Source organism: Dermacentor andersoni, chromosome 5, assembly GCF_023375885.2.
Source record: "Dermacentor andersoni chromosome 5, qqDerAnde1_hic_scaffold, whole genome shotgun sequence".
NCBI classification, from domain to species: domain Eukaryota; kingdom Metazoa; phylum Arthropoda; class Arachnida; order Ixodida; family Ixodidae; genus Dermacentor; species Dermacentor andersoni.
Window position 1 is genome coordinate 22,447,065 of NC_092818.1, and position 16,715 is coordinate 22,463,779.

Sequence of the window (16,715 nt, forward strand, 5' to 3'; positions counted from 1 at the left end):
TTATAGTGGAATGGCGAATGCCTACTTCATTATTGAACTGAAATGACATGCTTGCTTCGCTACAATTATTTGTTGTGAAGTTTCACTTCAGTTGGTAGTGAAGTTTCATGAGTAAAAGGGGTTCAGCAGTGAAATGAAATGCACAGCAGACTTTTGAAGAGTGGAATGCTCAGACTCGAAACATTTTGTCCATGTCTGTTGCACACCTCATTGTTTCCAACGATGAAAAAACTTTTGAAGAACAGCAGACGCTCCGGAGGTATCAAGTACGACGCCATTTTGAAAAGGCCGCATGACGACGATTTTGTTTGCTTCTGGCATTGGCTGGCAGAGTAACACAGCTCAGCGCGGTCTGTGGGCCTTTGTTGCCAACTACTGTTTTTGAAGTTATATTCTACTAAAGTAATCTTTATTTTACACTTTCGCTTCTTTACTTGTTCTTGGCAGTGTTCTTCCTGCGCTTCTCTCCTGCGCGAGTCCATTTGGCGTGGTTCTTTGTTTGCCAAGTAAAGGATAGATGTATCGCACAGGCATACCTGTAAAATACACCTTGTTTCATTTCTCTTTCGAGGGTTTACGCGTTTTTATGGCGAATGGTGGGCGTTATTAACATTTGTACTAGTAAAGGTGCCCCCCCCCCTCATTTGCATAGAAAAGTTACTTTGGGTAGCCCCCCCCCCTACGAAAAAAAAATCCTGGGTGAGTGCCTGATCGCGTTAGTACATGACAGGAGTGTGGCACAAATCAAAGACAACCCGAGGAGCCCGTGTCAACATTTACGCCACGCCGCATGTGCACAATTTCCTCTGGACGCTGTAACCTTACTGTAAAAGGATTTACACTCTTAAAGGTGAAAAGGGTGTAAATGTGTCTATAACTCACATTCTTAGGGTCTGAGTTATATAAATCACACCCTAATGGCGTGAGTTATAGACACATTTAGACCCTTTCATAGATTTAAGGGTGTAAATTATTTTACAGTGTAGGCGCAACCCCCCAAAATGCAGCGCCGGCGCTGCCGCGCTTGTCGGCGTGCTCACCCGTGACAGCAACGGCAGTAGAGGGAAGATGTGGTCAGAATGTTAGCGAGGGAATAGAGAGAGAGGGGCCAGTTTTGTGAGCTACAACGCTACAACCCAGAATGGCTGCGTAGCGTGCACTTAGTGCCGCGGAGACGAAGGCTCGCTTAAAGCGCCGAACTGAGCAAGAACAACAAACATAAGCAGCGCAGGCAACATTTCACTTCACGTCACGACTGTCGTATGGCGTCAATATATCATCGCCAAATAAGCTCAAGGAACGTAAAGAGCGGACAAAGCTTCGCTTACATCGATTCGTGGGATCTGTTAACTTTTTGAAATTTATAGAAAGAAATGTACTCAAGGTGACGCCTTGAAATTTCCTCACGCGGTGCTGACAAGACCCCAGACACCTCCATCGCTACTTCCAACCGGTTTGCAGTTCTTCGGCAGACGAGTCGAAGCCGGAGTCGTAGTCGCAGCCGGAGTCGCAGTCGCAGTCGCAGCCGCAGTCGCAGCCGCAACCGCAGCCGAAGTAGCAGTGCCAACCACACCACCAGAAAAAAATCTCCAAATGGAAGCCCGCCGTCTAAGATCGCCAGGCGATCTACCACTCAGGAGCCGAAACGTCCCAGAAATGACAAGAGCCAGCTAGCCTCTGATAACGGTGAGCCAGTCCATCCAAACCTACCTACTAATTCCTCACAATCCTCACCTAACACTTCACAGTCAACCCGTTCTATTTTACGGACTCCAGTTCCTCATTACTCGTACTCTCAAGCTCTTCAGCGCCCTATGGCACCATCTACAACACCATCGCACATGCTGGACCAAACAAGCATGCAGCGCCTTGAACGAGCGGTCCAGGTATTAACGGCTAAAGTAGACAGCCTCGCGAATGAAGTTTCAGCGATTCGCACGATACAGGCTGAAATGCAATATCTACAGCAAGAAATTGCACGCACTGATGTCGTCGTTCAACAGCTAGTAGCCAACGCGCAAATATTCGCACGCGCACAGACATCCACTCAGTTCAAGCTCGATGAGCCCTCCGTATAATATGGCAGGCCCAAATCGACGTCTAGTAATATGGCAATGGAATTGCAGGAGCCTTCGAAGGAAGAAGGCTTCCTTACAAAAATTCATCTGCCGAGAAGTGCAGAAACCAGATATCCTTTTAATTCAAGGAGCTTGCGGACTTATATCATTACCGGGATATGAACACTTTACCCAAGGAAGTATTACTAAACGAGACAAAAGAGCTCCACAGGGTGTGACCGTTCCCATTACCACTATAACATATGTGGCCAAACATGCTCCAGCTATACAAATCGATACTGACTTCATAAACAATTCGACTCCGGAGAACGTTACTGTCAAATGCCGCTTCGGCAGCCGGGACGTTCTAATTATCAATGCATACTGGGCCCCAAGGCTCGACGGTCCTTCTTCTCTGAAATGGCTGGACATGTACACAAAACTACATAAGGAGAAAGACATCATTATAGCTGGGGATTTCAATACACATAAGATATCATGGGGCTACCAGCGCAAAACGAAAGCAGGGCAGCGCCTCGAAAGAAAAATGCAAGATAACAAGTATACGTTCCTTAATGACACAACCGAGCCCACGCGCCATGGAAACAGTGTCGAACGTGACTCTAACCCCGACTTAAGCTAGTACCGCGGAATTGGGAATGTAACTTGGGCGAATTTTCAAGAAAGTGTTGGAAGTGACCATTACATCATTGAAGTTACTCTAAGCATTCCTCGCTCTAAGACTCGCCTTGTTAACGCAACTTCTAATACACAACTTACTGACTGGCGCCGATTCCGATGAGACCTAGACAGGGCCGACGAACAGCCGGACCTACATTCATGGGTGAAGAATATTAGCGAGACGAGGCACAAGTACACCAAAATGATTGCGCGTACTGCTGAAAACCCACACATAGGCTCTCATTTGCTTAGCTTATGGGATAAAAGACACAGGATAGTGCAGAATTGGAAGAAACATAAACGTAATAATGGTCTTCGCAAACTTATTGAGCAAATGAGATTAGAAGCATAAGAATACGCGGAAAAACTTTGCACCGAAAACTGGTTAGAAACATGTGACAAGCTCAACGGCCGCCTACATACTGCGAGAGGCCAAGGAGAGGCCTTGGCCAAAAGGCCAAGGAAAACCACGACACAACATGGACAAGATAATGATGAGCTCTGGCCAGACACGCGAAGAAATAGCTGATGAAATTCGTCAGACGTTCTATCCCTTGGACCAATATGCAGGACAACTTCCGGATTACCCAACTGAGTCACTCGAAGAGAGTAGAACAGGCATAAACAGCCTGTTTACTTTAGCTGAGTTACATACGGCTCTCACTTCGCTGAAACGAAACACAACGCCTAGCAAAGATGGGATTAGTTATAGTACACTTCGTAACTTACCCTCTTCTCAGTTAGAGCAACTTTTAGAATACATCAATAATATTTGGGAATCCGGAATCCTTCCAGAGGAATGGAAAACGGCAATAATAATACCAATCTCGAAACCTACGTCCTATATCTTTACCGTCGTGTGTAAGCAAACTGATGGAACGCATGGCCCTTAACCGTCTCAACTGGCACTTAGAGAACAGCAGTGCTATTGCTTACACAATGACAGGCTTTAGATCACATGTTAACACTCAGGATACCATACTTCGTATCTCAGAATATCTGTATCAAAATCACAGTCTCGTACAAACCAGAGTAATCGCAGGTGTAGATATACACAAGGCGCTCGACCACGTGAAACACTTCGCTATCCTCAAGAACCTCTTGACTTTACGAACCGGCGCCCGCCTCTGCAATTATATTAAAGATTTTCTTACCGGTCGCTCTATACAAATTCAAATCAATGGAGAGCTTTCAGCGCCATACCCTCTTAGTATAGGAGTCCCTCAAGTCTCAATCCTGTCACCCACTCTCTTTAATATTGCTTTGCTCGATCTGCCTGCCCGGCTCTCTTCCATCGCACTACTCGAACACAATATTTATGCAGATGATATTACTATATGATGTTGCAAGGAGTCCCTTGGAGAACAGGAGCACACCATCCAGTCAGGCTTAGATACCATTCACGAATACGTTAACGGTATTGGGCTTAAGTGTTCTCCAGCAAAATCTGAGTACATAGTAGTAACTAATCAAATAGGCCGCCGCGGGGAAGAGCAGCGCCAAAGCATTAGTCTCCATATCGAACACACTCAAATACCGCGCCGATCTAACATCAAAATACTGGGCTTCATCCTTCAGGATGACGGTAGAGCTAAAGTATGGTTGAAAAAAAACAATCCGACAACTAAACCAGATATACCACATGCTATATAGAGTAACACGTAAACACAGAGGACTAAGGAGGAAGAACTTCGAAGGATTATTGAGGCGCTTGTCTACTCCCGCCTGCTCTACCAACTTCCATATCAATCTCTCACGAAGACCAAGCCCTCCAAATTAGAAACATCGCTCCGCAAATATACGAGATTAGCTTTAGGAGTACCCCGATTTGCCGCAAACGACCTTGTGGCCGCCACTGGGCTTTTCAACACACTTGATGAACGTATTACAATTCACAGACAAGCACAAAGTCAAAGGTTTCAAACATCCCCACAAGGGCGCAAACTGCTCGAACATCAAGGATACCAGACAGGTGCCCTACCCCCTTTTCCACCGTTGTATTCACCACCATGGGACTCACTACCCAGATTCACGGTCCTACCCATACCACAACATATGCAGCCGCACAAACCCGAAGCTTGCCGCTCCCAGTTAGTCAAACGAGTAAATAGGGAAAGCCCACTACCAGACACTACGTATTATTATACGGACGCCAGTCACTCGGAGGGTAGACGTCTAACTGGAGTAGTCGGCCCTGACTACGAGCATGTAAACGCACACATAGGAGTCCCCGACCCATCCGACGCAGAGGCTCTTGCTATTCTCGAAGCAGTCACCCGGTCTCATCATCCTACCCAACGCATATTTATTCACACCGATAGCCAAGATGCATGCCCCATGTTTCGCGACAACTTGCTACCTGAGCATATACACAGGCTACTTCAATGTAACTTGGGTGCGCACCCTTCGCTCTGTGTTACCTTGCAGTGGATACCTGGGCACCAAGGCATCGGGGGGGGGGGGGGAACTCCCGAGCTCATGAGCTTACCCGCGTAGTTACTTTTCCGGGTCCACTGTGCCTATGGCCATCCGAATTTAACCCAAGGGAACACAGAAAGACTTTGCATAAAGAGCGCACATCCCTTTTAAAGCAACTTCGTGCCAATGCTGTCGCCTTTATTACTCCTCCTGCTAACCTCTCGCGAGAAGACAGCGCTATTCTCCGAAGACTTCAAACAAATTCAATAGTGACTCCTCTTTTCCGTCACTATATTCAAGGCCTACCTTTGAGACACCGAAATGCCCGAGCTGCATGGAATATCCGTCCCTAGAGCATTGTCTATGGCATTGCCCTCACACTCAACCCAAACTGCAGTCAGCCTTCTCCACCATTCCCACTAACATCAAGCCATGGTCATGGGCGGACTGGCTCACGCCACCACCCCATGCAACTAACATTCTCCTGCTGGTGCTTATCCAGCACGTCCGAGACGTGTTGGGTGAGGACTGGTAGCTGACCGACACGGGTTGAGCGCCAGACGCTGGCGTAAAAATAAAAGTTTTTTATGCGAAGCATATTACTAGAGCTCAACCCAGCTCCTCAGGCGCGGCGGTATCGCCTTCAATACCACGTGTCACCGTGACGTCACGACAGAGGAGAAACGGGGCTCCAACTCGCGCCGTCGCTCGCGGCGTCGCCTTCAAGGCTGACCACGTGACACCGTGACGTCACGACAGAGGAGAAACGGGGCTCCAACTCGCGCCGTCGCTCGCGGCGTCGCGGCGGTATGTAAGCAGCTGCGCTTGTTTCTAGGTGGCTTTGGCTCAACTCTTGCAAGATGGGCTGGGTGGGAATCGAACCAGGGTCTCCGGAGTGTGAGACGGAGACGCTACCACTGAGCCACGAGTTTTTTTTTTTCTTTATTGCCGGTCATTGGCCCGGATAAAAAATACACATTCACAAATAATCAAAAGGCACACTCACAATATGTTAAAAACGACCGCAGAACTTGTGCGGCTGCGCTTGTGCTAAAACTCCCTTATCGCCAATAATAATTCCACACGTGGCAACCACTCTGGGATGCACTCCAGCAAATTTTGTTCCTCTACAAAGTTCCGTATGCTTTCTTTGAAATACTGGCGAGCCGCTCTTGCATCGAGATCGGTGTGCCTTACCACCATTCTACATTTCCAAATGCTATGCAGGGCAATAAGCATGATCACATCGAATGGGGTACCATCATCACTCTCTATTGGCAAGTAGCGAATCCCATACGCATCTAGGGGGAAATCTTTTTTGATTGTGCGCTGGAGCACATCCCAGAGGAAAACGGCATCCCAAGAATGCAGAAAAACATGTTCAATTGTCTCCTCCTGCTTGCAAATTGTACAATAAGTGCCCCAAGGAACAAAGAAACCTCTTTCAGCCAGCCACGGTTTGACAGACAGCGTTCCGGGGTGCAATTTAAAAAAGAACGTCTTAGCGCCTGACGGTACTAGCATCGCATTAACGCGCTTCAGAACATTGTGCCCGTGGCTAGCTCTGTAGAGAGACCGATATAAAGGCACGGGAAGAACAACATCACACAGGTCCTTGTACAGTTTTGTCCGGTTGACGTCACTCAAATATTGAAGTGAAAAACGCGCTGACAAAAACCTGCATGAAACCACAACTTCACGTAGAAAACCATAAACACCCCCTGGCAAACTGCCCGCTGAGGCAACCATTTCGGGCAAGTGTTTGCCCAGGCGAAGTTGGCAGACAGTGTATAAAAACGGGTTTCTTGCGTCCCTGAAGAAAAAAAAGCGATTGACTACCTGTCTCAAAAACAAATGTGACAATCCAAGTCCTCCATTTCGAACTCGAAGAAACAAATTGGTGCGACTTGATCTCTCCCAAGACGATGCCCACACAAACACTGCGAGCACCCGGTGAATTTTTTGGATGTTTACCCTTGAGCAATGCAAGACTTGGAGTATGTACCAAAGTTTGCTCACTAAAAATATGTTGCAAATTGTGGCTCTGGAAAACATAGACCAATTCCAGCCATTCCATTTCTTTACCCTGTCCCGAAGGTTATCCACTTCACTCCTCCAGTACGACTCAATGTCTTTGTAGCACTGAAGGGGAACACCCAAGTATTTCACCGGAGTCGTAACGAAACTCATGTTGGCAAAAGTGTCTGGGGCCCCACGCCAATCCCCGTGCCAGAATCCCAGGCACTTACCCCAGTTTACCGCGCTGCCGCTTACAGCACAAGAACTTTTAACGCATTTGACAGCCTGCGTTATACTGTCCGAATCAGTGCAAAACACAGCAATATCGTCTGCATAAGCCAACAGGCGGACTTCAACCTCGTGCAGTTTAAACCCGCGGACACAGTCATTCTCCATGACACTCAAACAAAAAGACTCAATATACAAGAAAAACAACAGCGGCGAGAGAGGGCAGCCCTGACGCACCGAACGCTTAACTTGGATTCGCGCTCCCATCACCTTGTTGACAATAAGCCGCGTCGAGCAGTCCCGGTACGCCATGGCAACCCCCTCTCTAATTATTCTACCCAAATTCACATAATCTAGAATGCACAAAAGAATGTCATGAGGCACCCGGTCAAACGCTTTCTCGAGATCAGTTTGGAGCATTGCCACTCGTGCACCCATGGCATCGCAACATTCGAGGATACTGCGTGCTACGTGTATACTTGAGAAGATAGTTCGGCCTTTAATGCCACTGAGCCACGAGTGCGATGCTTCAAAGCGGTACAAAAGCGCCTCTAGTGAATGCGGTGTTGCCTTAGAAACGAGCTGTTTCTAAGGCTCAGGCGTGCGTCGCTTGCTCAGGCGCACATTTCGTTGCCGCGCCAAACGCTGCGTTGCTCGACGCTCACCGCGTCGAATGCGGGGCGCGTAGTCGCTGCGCCGTAGCCCATTGTCTTACACCCCTTGGCGGGTCGACGGGAACGCTGTCGCGTTCCACTCTTGAAGGCGAAGCAGAGTAACGCATGAGTTGTTTCTTCGTCTAGCAGAACCAAATATAGCCAAGCAACAGCAGTTCACCAGGCTAAACAGTGGTTCAACAACTAAAATAAAGGCTAGTATGCTTCGCATCCTGGGCTTAACCTTAGCTAAGCCACAGCCATTTTTTTTTGTCTCTCTCTCTCTCTCTCCCGCGGTGCGAGTAAGCAGCGAATTGAACGAGAGGTGGCAGCGCCAGCACTTGCGTTGTCCAAGTGGGTACCTATGGCGCGCGCAACACTGTCGGTGATATTCGGCCGTTTCTCAACCAGCCGAGTCGGGCTGAACCACTTTCGTTTCGCGAGTTAGCGACAACGCGGCCTAGAACCTGTGCTCTTCCCCACTGGCAGGTCGAATATGCTGTTTTCATGTAGACAACAAGCGCGTTGGCTCCTATATACGATGACTCATTCTATTTCCCGGTGACGCGCATCCTAGTTAATGAAGAAGGCCCCGGCTTGTTCGCAGCAGACGACGGAAGCGAGTCGTGTTTTAGAGCGCAGCTCTTCGGCGTCCGTTCCTGGGTTTCGCGTCGTCGTCGGCGTTGTCGTCGGCCTCGTAACCAGCTCCGCCCCCCTTTCATCCCCCAGCGCTAGCAGCGACCGACTGATACCGCTGGATGCCGCTGACGCCGCTAGAGAGTCAAGATAACGTGACTGCATAGAACACCGTCGCCGCCATGCAGAAAGAGGAGGAAAGGGTCCCCCCCCCCCCTGTTCTTGTGTGGCGGATAGGGTGCTCTTCAGTTGCCGACGCGCCGGTTATTTCACGTAGGCCCCGGCACGTCGACGAATACGTGACCACCTTCCCACGGCTAGACCTGGTTCTTAGCGCTGCGGAAGCGAGGGTATCATATTGTTTGTGTCGGCATCGGCGGCGTTGTCCCTGAAACCAACTCCGCAGCTGGGGTTGACTCACTATCGGCGTCAGCGGCATCAGTCAGTCGCTGCTATCTCTTCCCTCCTCCCTTTATCGTGTTGTCCGCTTGCTGCGCGCGCTTCTGCCCCCATCGTTTGCCGCTGGGTGTATACGCCGCCCCCCTCCCCCCTCTTCCTGCGAGTCTCCGGTTGTCAAAGCGCCGGCTCGAACTTAATTCCTTTCTTCGCTCCTCCTCCAATGCAACCCCTGTGCGGTGGCAATCAGAGAGCCAGATCGGTGGCGGCGGATCTGTATATGTGCACCGCCCGAGCCGAAATTGCCGCTGCCGTTCGCCACTGCGAAATTATCTGCCAGTTCTTTCTGAGCCATGAGCGAGACGACCGATGGAAGTCCTCCGTCTGCTGCTGCTGCTGCTGCTGCTGCTAAACGAGCTGCCAGAGCAGAGGCCCAGCGCCGTCGCCGTCAGAATCCAGAGGTGCGTGCCGCCGAAGCAGAAGCTTACCGTCGCCGCCGTCGAGATGATCCAGGAGTACGCGTCGCCGAAGCAGAGGCTAAGCGCCGCCGCCGAGAAGACCCTGCCGTTCGCACCGCCGAAGCGGAGGCTCATCGCCGCCGTCGAGAGCAACCAGCAGTAAGCGAGGCTGAAGCAGAAGCTCATCGCCGCCGCCGAGAAGACCCTGCAGTTCGCGCCGCCGAAGCGGAGGCTCATCGCCGCCGTCGAGACTTATTTGCTCCGCTCAAATTTCGCATTAGGAAGTAACGTAATCGTCGGTAATTTTTTTTTTGACGGAATAATCGTATGCTTTGAACAAGCTGCTTTATTTTTACTGAGGATGATAACTGTTTTGCTTTATGAAGAGCATTAGGTTCAGTGCGTTGATTTCAGTTTCTTAAGCAAGCGTAAATTTTGTTTCACGTTACGGAAGCAAAATGGGGTGATCAGCACCATTTTGTAGGTGTCGCGCCTACGCGACGCCTCGGAGAAAATAGCGGAATATCCAGAATAAAGCCCCCGATTCCGACGATCGCCGACTGTGTTCGCCTCTATCGTTGTGGTTTGAGTGTAACTTGCTTTTGTGATAAGAGGTTGGCCCAATACAAAGTGAAGTTTTATACTTTCTTAACTTTCGGTCTTTTGGGCATGTAGGTATTCCATAACTTTTAGGTTTTCAGCACACGAAAATGGACGAGTGACCGAGGTACAACGCGGAGTTAGCGTTGTGTCCGCGTTGTACCTCTGTCTCTCGTCCCTTTTCGTGCGCTAAAAATCTAAAGGTTAAGGAGTATGCATGCTCCAGCATGAACACTTCAGCAGGCTCCGGAACAGCAGCAGGCACCTCTGGCAAGTGCAGGCGGCTCAAGGCATCATCAGGTCGCAGGTCCTTTCCCTTACAGTAGAGCAGCTGTTATCTGTATGCTGCCAGCCACGAGAGTAAGCGTACAACTCGAGGGCATGCGCGGGAACCACCTTGTCGTGCCCGACCGGCTTCAGCTGCGGCTTGTCGTCCGTGGCCGCCTCGAACTTCCGGCCCCACAGGTACTGGTGAAAGCACTCAATCCGGATTATGAGGTCTAGGCCTTTCTTGTCCAGCTGGCTTTAACATTGTTCTGCAGCATGAAGCCGACGAGAAGCAAACAATACCGGGCGTTCCTCGCCATCCTTGTCACGGTGTGCAAGGACGGCTGCCATGTCGTTCAGCGACTCATCTACGGCCAGGACGACAGGCTTGGCCGAATCGAAGTGTAACAGCACGGGGGCCTTTGTGATTAGTTCCTTGCTGCACTGGAAGGCCACGTCCTGTTCGTTCTTCGATACCAACTGCTCACCATATCGAAGCAGAAGATGGAGCGGCTGAAGGTGCGCCGACAGGTTTAGCAGGAAACTCCTGTAGAAGTTGATGAGACCAAGGTAGATCTGACGCCCCTACGTGTTCTTGGGCTTAGGCACCTTAAGCACAGCGCCAACATTGATGGGAGCTGGGGCTAGGGCGGCCTAGGTAATTACGTTTGCCAGGTACTCAACACTTGGGCAGAGGAAAACGCAATTTTCCAGCTTGAGCTTGAGACCGGCATCGTGCAGTCACGCCAGGAGGCTGTGCAGGTTCGGCAGGAGGTCCCCGTCGTCGGTGCCGGTAGCCAGGATGTCGTCCGAGTGCACCGTCGCGTTCCCTGTACCCCTGAAAAGGTTGTCCATCTCCATCTCAAAAATATCTCGGGCTGAGGTCATGCCAAACTGTAAGCGCGTGTACTGGTAGAGCCCCAAAGTTGTCTATATTGTGACATACTTCCGGGAGGTATCCTGGAGCACCAGCCACTGGTAAACATCGCTTAAATCGAGCTTGGTGAACTTCTGTGCCCCACGCAACACTGACCAGAGATCTTCAAACCGGGGCAGTGGGTACTTGTCGACAGTATCGACGGGGTTGATGGCAACCTTGGAAGTTCTGAAGATCTTGACCTTCAGGGCGTACGGCTGTGGGCGAGGCTTGAAAAAACGAGGCGGCTCCCTCAACTACATAGATTCCGGCCAACGTGCCGATGAATGAGCCCACCCCTGGCAGGAACAGGGACTTGAAATCGGTCAGGAGGCTTTGGGCGTCTTTCAGCACATGCAGGACGGCTTCTTGATATTCCGGCAGACGAACGCCCAAAGCTTGAATCAAGTTTCTGCACAGCAGCGTCCGCGACAATCCCTTGGTTAAATAAAGGGGAAGGTCCCTCCCTGTCGCCAAAGCGAACGCTCACTTGGGCCCGACCCTGGACCTGGGAGAGCTTCCCGAAGTAGCTGCGCAGCATCACGCTCGAAGCTTCCACGGACACACCAGGAAAGGTGCGCAACCGGTCATGAGCGAAACTCTGGCCCCTGTATTCAGCTTTGTGGAAATGGGGTGCCTGCAGACATCGAAGGTCATGTGGTGGCACAGACGACGGAACAAGGCGTGTGCGCCAAATGGCGAATATCGCGGGTCCTCGGCCACGACGCGGAGCCTGGCCGTGGGGGAGCTCGCGCCTTCTGCCGCATGACCGTGTCGCGTACTCTTGTGACGGCTACCATGGCCACGGGCTTGTGTGCAATCTGGGCTTGAACCAGGCTCCTTCTGCTACTGTTTTCCGCTGTTCGTCCTCCCTCCTCGGCATACCCGTGCGAGGTGCCCAGTTTTCCCACATGTGAAGCGTTGTGCTTCGGAGAACTGGCACTGTGAGGGGGAGTGGGCGCCACCGCAACGACCGCAGCTACTGCCCTTTGTCGCCAACTTATTGGCCACCACTTTCGCCGATGGTGAGCCAGCCGCACGTGCAATATCGCCGGAATCTCTGGCCGCAGCGTCCATTGCTAGCGCTGCCTTCACGGCGTCATCCTGCGACGGGCCAGGTAGCTCCAGGAGTCGCGTATCCATGGCGGGGTTGTTCATGCCACAGAAGAAACGGTCCCGTAGAAGCGAGTCCAGCTGATCTCCGAAGGCGCAGACACTCGCTAACCCTCGTAGTGCAGCCGACGAACTGCCCAAGCATCCCTTCTTCCCGGTGGCTCCGGTTGTTGAAGTGGAAACGTTCCATTAGTCTGGACGGTGTGAGCTGGAATGTGAGCGCAGTATGGTGAGCAGCTCTCTCAGCATTTTAACATGCGGTTTGGCCGGCGTGAGGACGTCAGCCGCAGACTGAAGACGCGGGTCCCGCATCTGGCCAGAAAAATGTCTCGCTGTTTGGCCTTATGTGTTTTGTTTGCCCGGTTGAAAACGTGGACTTGCTCCTCGAAGACTGGTCAAAAGGACTCGCGCCTCCCGAACAGCGGCATGACGGCCGGAACGGGGGGCGGTGTTTCAATGCTCGCGGCGGCATGGGTCCATATGTGGGCCCTCCTCGCCAGAGTCAGGATCTGTCCGGGTTCGTAAACGAGGGGGGCACTGGGCGCACACCATTAGACAGACGCTCCGTAGCGTGGTGGTGGTGAACGACGACGGACCTCCGACAAGCTGTGCTCGTCGGTGTTTGTTCGGTACGGTGACCAATGTTTCCCATCGAGCCTGGCAGGCCACCGAACCTGGCGTACCAACAAAGAATATGTCCGCGAGGGCATCACATGCTTGTCACAGCCAACTTGAAGCACCACAAGATGGCGCTCACGTGCGCGCATCCGCGGAAAATGAGCCGAGAGAAAGGCTTCGGCGTAGTCGAAGTAAACAGGGAAGTGAGAAGGTGTGGTGGTTTTAAACGAGACGGCATCCACTTCAATTACAGGCTGGCACGAGAAGTGGGCTGGCGACTTGGTGGTCACGCTGTTGCTTCTTTAGGGGGCCCGCGTGCGCTCAGGAGGTCAGAGTAGATAGTAATGAAGAAGGTCCCCTAGGGGAACATCAGAAGAGCAAAGCCGTCGATAACAGAAAAAGAAGGAAAACAAGAAAAAGACCTCGTCATGCAATAGGCTACATAAACATGCAGGGCGGCAGAAGAAAAGAAAAGCGGGCAGAGATTGAGGAGAAGCTACATAGAGAAAAAATAGGGGTGTATGCGGTTACAGAAACGCACCTTAGAGGCACTGAAGAGCCCCCAGTTATTGAGAATTACGTTTGGGAAGGGTGCAACAGAACTAAGTGGGAAAGAAAGGGAGGAGTAGTCGGAATGCTCATCCATCAGGGAGCCAAATGGAAAAGAGTAAATTCCCAATGTCAAGAGCATCTTTGGTTATCAGGTACAATGAGTGGGAAATGGACTTGGCTGGGCGTTACGTATTTGTGGACCGGAAAAAATTGCACAGAGACGAATAAAGAGTTAGTGGAATGCATAAGCGCTGATATTAAGGGTTTTGGGAATGGTGCTGAAATTGTCCTATTAGGTGACATGAATGCCCACATACAGGACATAGATGGCTATACCCACAGTAACGGGAAGTCAATGCTAGACACTTGTGAGCAACTAAACCTCGTTATCGTGAATATAGGGCCTAAGTGCGAAGGACAGATCACGTGGGAAGTGGGAAGCCGGCAATCGACCATTGATTACTGTCTGATGAGAGAAGGAATTCATGATAAGATAATAGAAATGTCCATCGATGAGGAAGGGTTTGGCATCATAGGGAGTGACCATAAACGGATCATTTTGAAAATCGGATATGTAGTTGGGAAAGACAGCAAGGAGAGCAAAATGGCAAGTCCAAATTTGAACGCTGAACAAATATCAAATATAGTCACTACAGTTGAGGAAGAACTTGGCAAATGACCAAGTAAAGAGTGGGAATATGGCGAGCTTTTAAGTGTAATAAAGACAGAAATACGGAAAGAGAAACAACATGTTCGTTGGAAAGGAAAAAAGAAACAGAAAAGCTGGTGGAACAAGGAGATACGAGAAGCGATCGCCACACGACAGAAAGCTTCTCGAGAGCACAGGCAGGCAAAGAAGGCGCTGTTGCCGCAGGATGAAGTAACCAGTAAATGGGAAATGCACCGGGAGAAAAAGTCTATGGTTCAAATACTGGTGCAAGCAAAATGAAAAGGTCGAAGTGAACGCTGGCTGTCAGAAATACGTGAGAAAAAGGCCCCACATAGAATATTTTGGAACCACATAAAATTATTAGGCAGGAAGTCAACAACAATACAACATATCCTAGACGAAGATGAAAAGAGACTGCAAGGTGAAGCGGCAATAAATTACATCCGAAAAGTAACAGCCGAATCTTTATAAGCGAATGACGAGGTCTTACTTGAAGAAAAAAAAAGAGCATAAAAGAGACCCAAGTGGAAAAGGAGCTGGTGCTGACAAATTTAAACATGAAGAAAGCGGAAGAGAAAATTCCTAAGCGCACAGCCACAGGGCTGGACGAGGTTCCCGTTAGGCTGATAAATTAACTAGGACAAAAAGTAAGGAAGCTCTAGTGAACGCAGTGGAAAAAACTTTAAAAGATAGTGAATACCAGATAGTTGGTGACAAAGTATGATGAATTTATTTTATAAAGGTAAGGGCGAGAAAACAGAATTCACTCGTATAGGCCGTTGACCATTACATCGTTAATATACAGGCTAGCAATGCAGGCAATCAAATTAAAGCTTCAAGCATGGGCAGAGAATAATGGCATTTTGGGAGAGCTTCAGAATGGCTTCAGAATACGTAGGCGTTTGAATGAGAACTTGTTTGTTCTAACTCAGTGTATTGAAATATCAAAAGCAGAAAGCAGACCGTTGTATGTGGCCTTTTTAGACATTACAGGAGCCAACGACAACGTAGACTGCAACATTTTGTGGAATATTCTGACAGGGGAAGGCTTAGGTAACGATTGTCTACAGCTTTTGAGAGAGATTTACTGAGAAAATACCGTTTGCGTTGAATGGGAACGGATGAGAAGCGCGGAGAAAGTTCAAATCAACAAGGGACTGAGGCAGGGGTGCCTTTTGTCCCCGCTGCTGTTTATGATGTACATGGTGAGGATGGAGAGCGCGCTAGCAGGAAGTAATATCGGGTTTAATCTCTCATACAAACAGGCGGGTACAGTAGTAGAGCAGCAACTCCCAGGTTTATTTTATGCGGACGACATTGTGTTGCTAGCTAACAAGCAAAGTGATTAGCAACGTCTGGCTAATACCTGTGGAGAGGAAGGCAACAATATAGGTTTGAAATTTAGTGTTAGAAAATCAGGTGTTATGGTATTCAATGAAAACAGTGAACAGACAGTGGAGATACAGGGCCAAAAAATACCTCGGGTAACAGAATATAAATACCTTGGTATATGGATAAATGAAGGCAATAGATATAAGGAAACACAGGATAAAACCATAACAGTAAAGGGGAAGAGAAACGCAGCCATAATGAAACACAGAGCACTATGGGGATACAATAGGTACGAGGTCCTCCGAGGTATGTGGAAAGGTGTAATGGTTCCAGGACTTACTTTTGGAAATGCGGTTGTTTGGTTTAATATCAGGGGTACCATCAGGACTCGACGGGAACCAAAGGTCAGTGGGTCGCCTCGCATTGGGCGCTCATGGGAAGACTACAAATGAAGCTGTGCAGGGTGATATGGGCTGGACTAGTTTTGAAGTGAGGGAAGCTGGCAGTAAAATTAAGTATGAAGAACGGCTGAGGAATATGGAATACAGTAAATGGGCTGGGAGAGTGTTCAGGTATCTGTATAGGAAAAACATTGATTCACAGTGGAGGAAAAGAACTAGGAAGCTTACCAGCAAGTATGTGGCCTGTAGGGTCGGCAACACAGCAACAAAGAAGGTCAAGCGGAAAGTCAGAGAGGCTGAAATAATCACAGGGGTGGCGGCAATGGAAAACAAACCTGCCATGAGTAACTACTTAAGAGGAAAAAACGAAATCAGAAAAGAAACCATTTATGATAACTCAAAGGGAAGATCATTACTTTTTGAAGCGAGAGCGGGATGCCTTAGAACACGCACCTGTAAAGCAAGATATAAGAAGGAAGAAGAAGCATGTGCTTGCTGCGGTAAAGCTAGGGAAACGACGGAGCATGTTTTATTAGAATGTGAAGACGCCTACCCAGCGGTCGATTTATGCACCACTGGCCTCCTTCAAGCCCTCGGGTTCAGTGGGACCAATGGTAAAGCAAATATGTCCGCAATAGGCATTAGCAAGAGACGATTGGAGGATTGGTGGAAGAAAAGTTGGGAAACGACAAAAGACGGA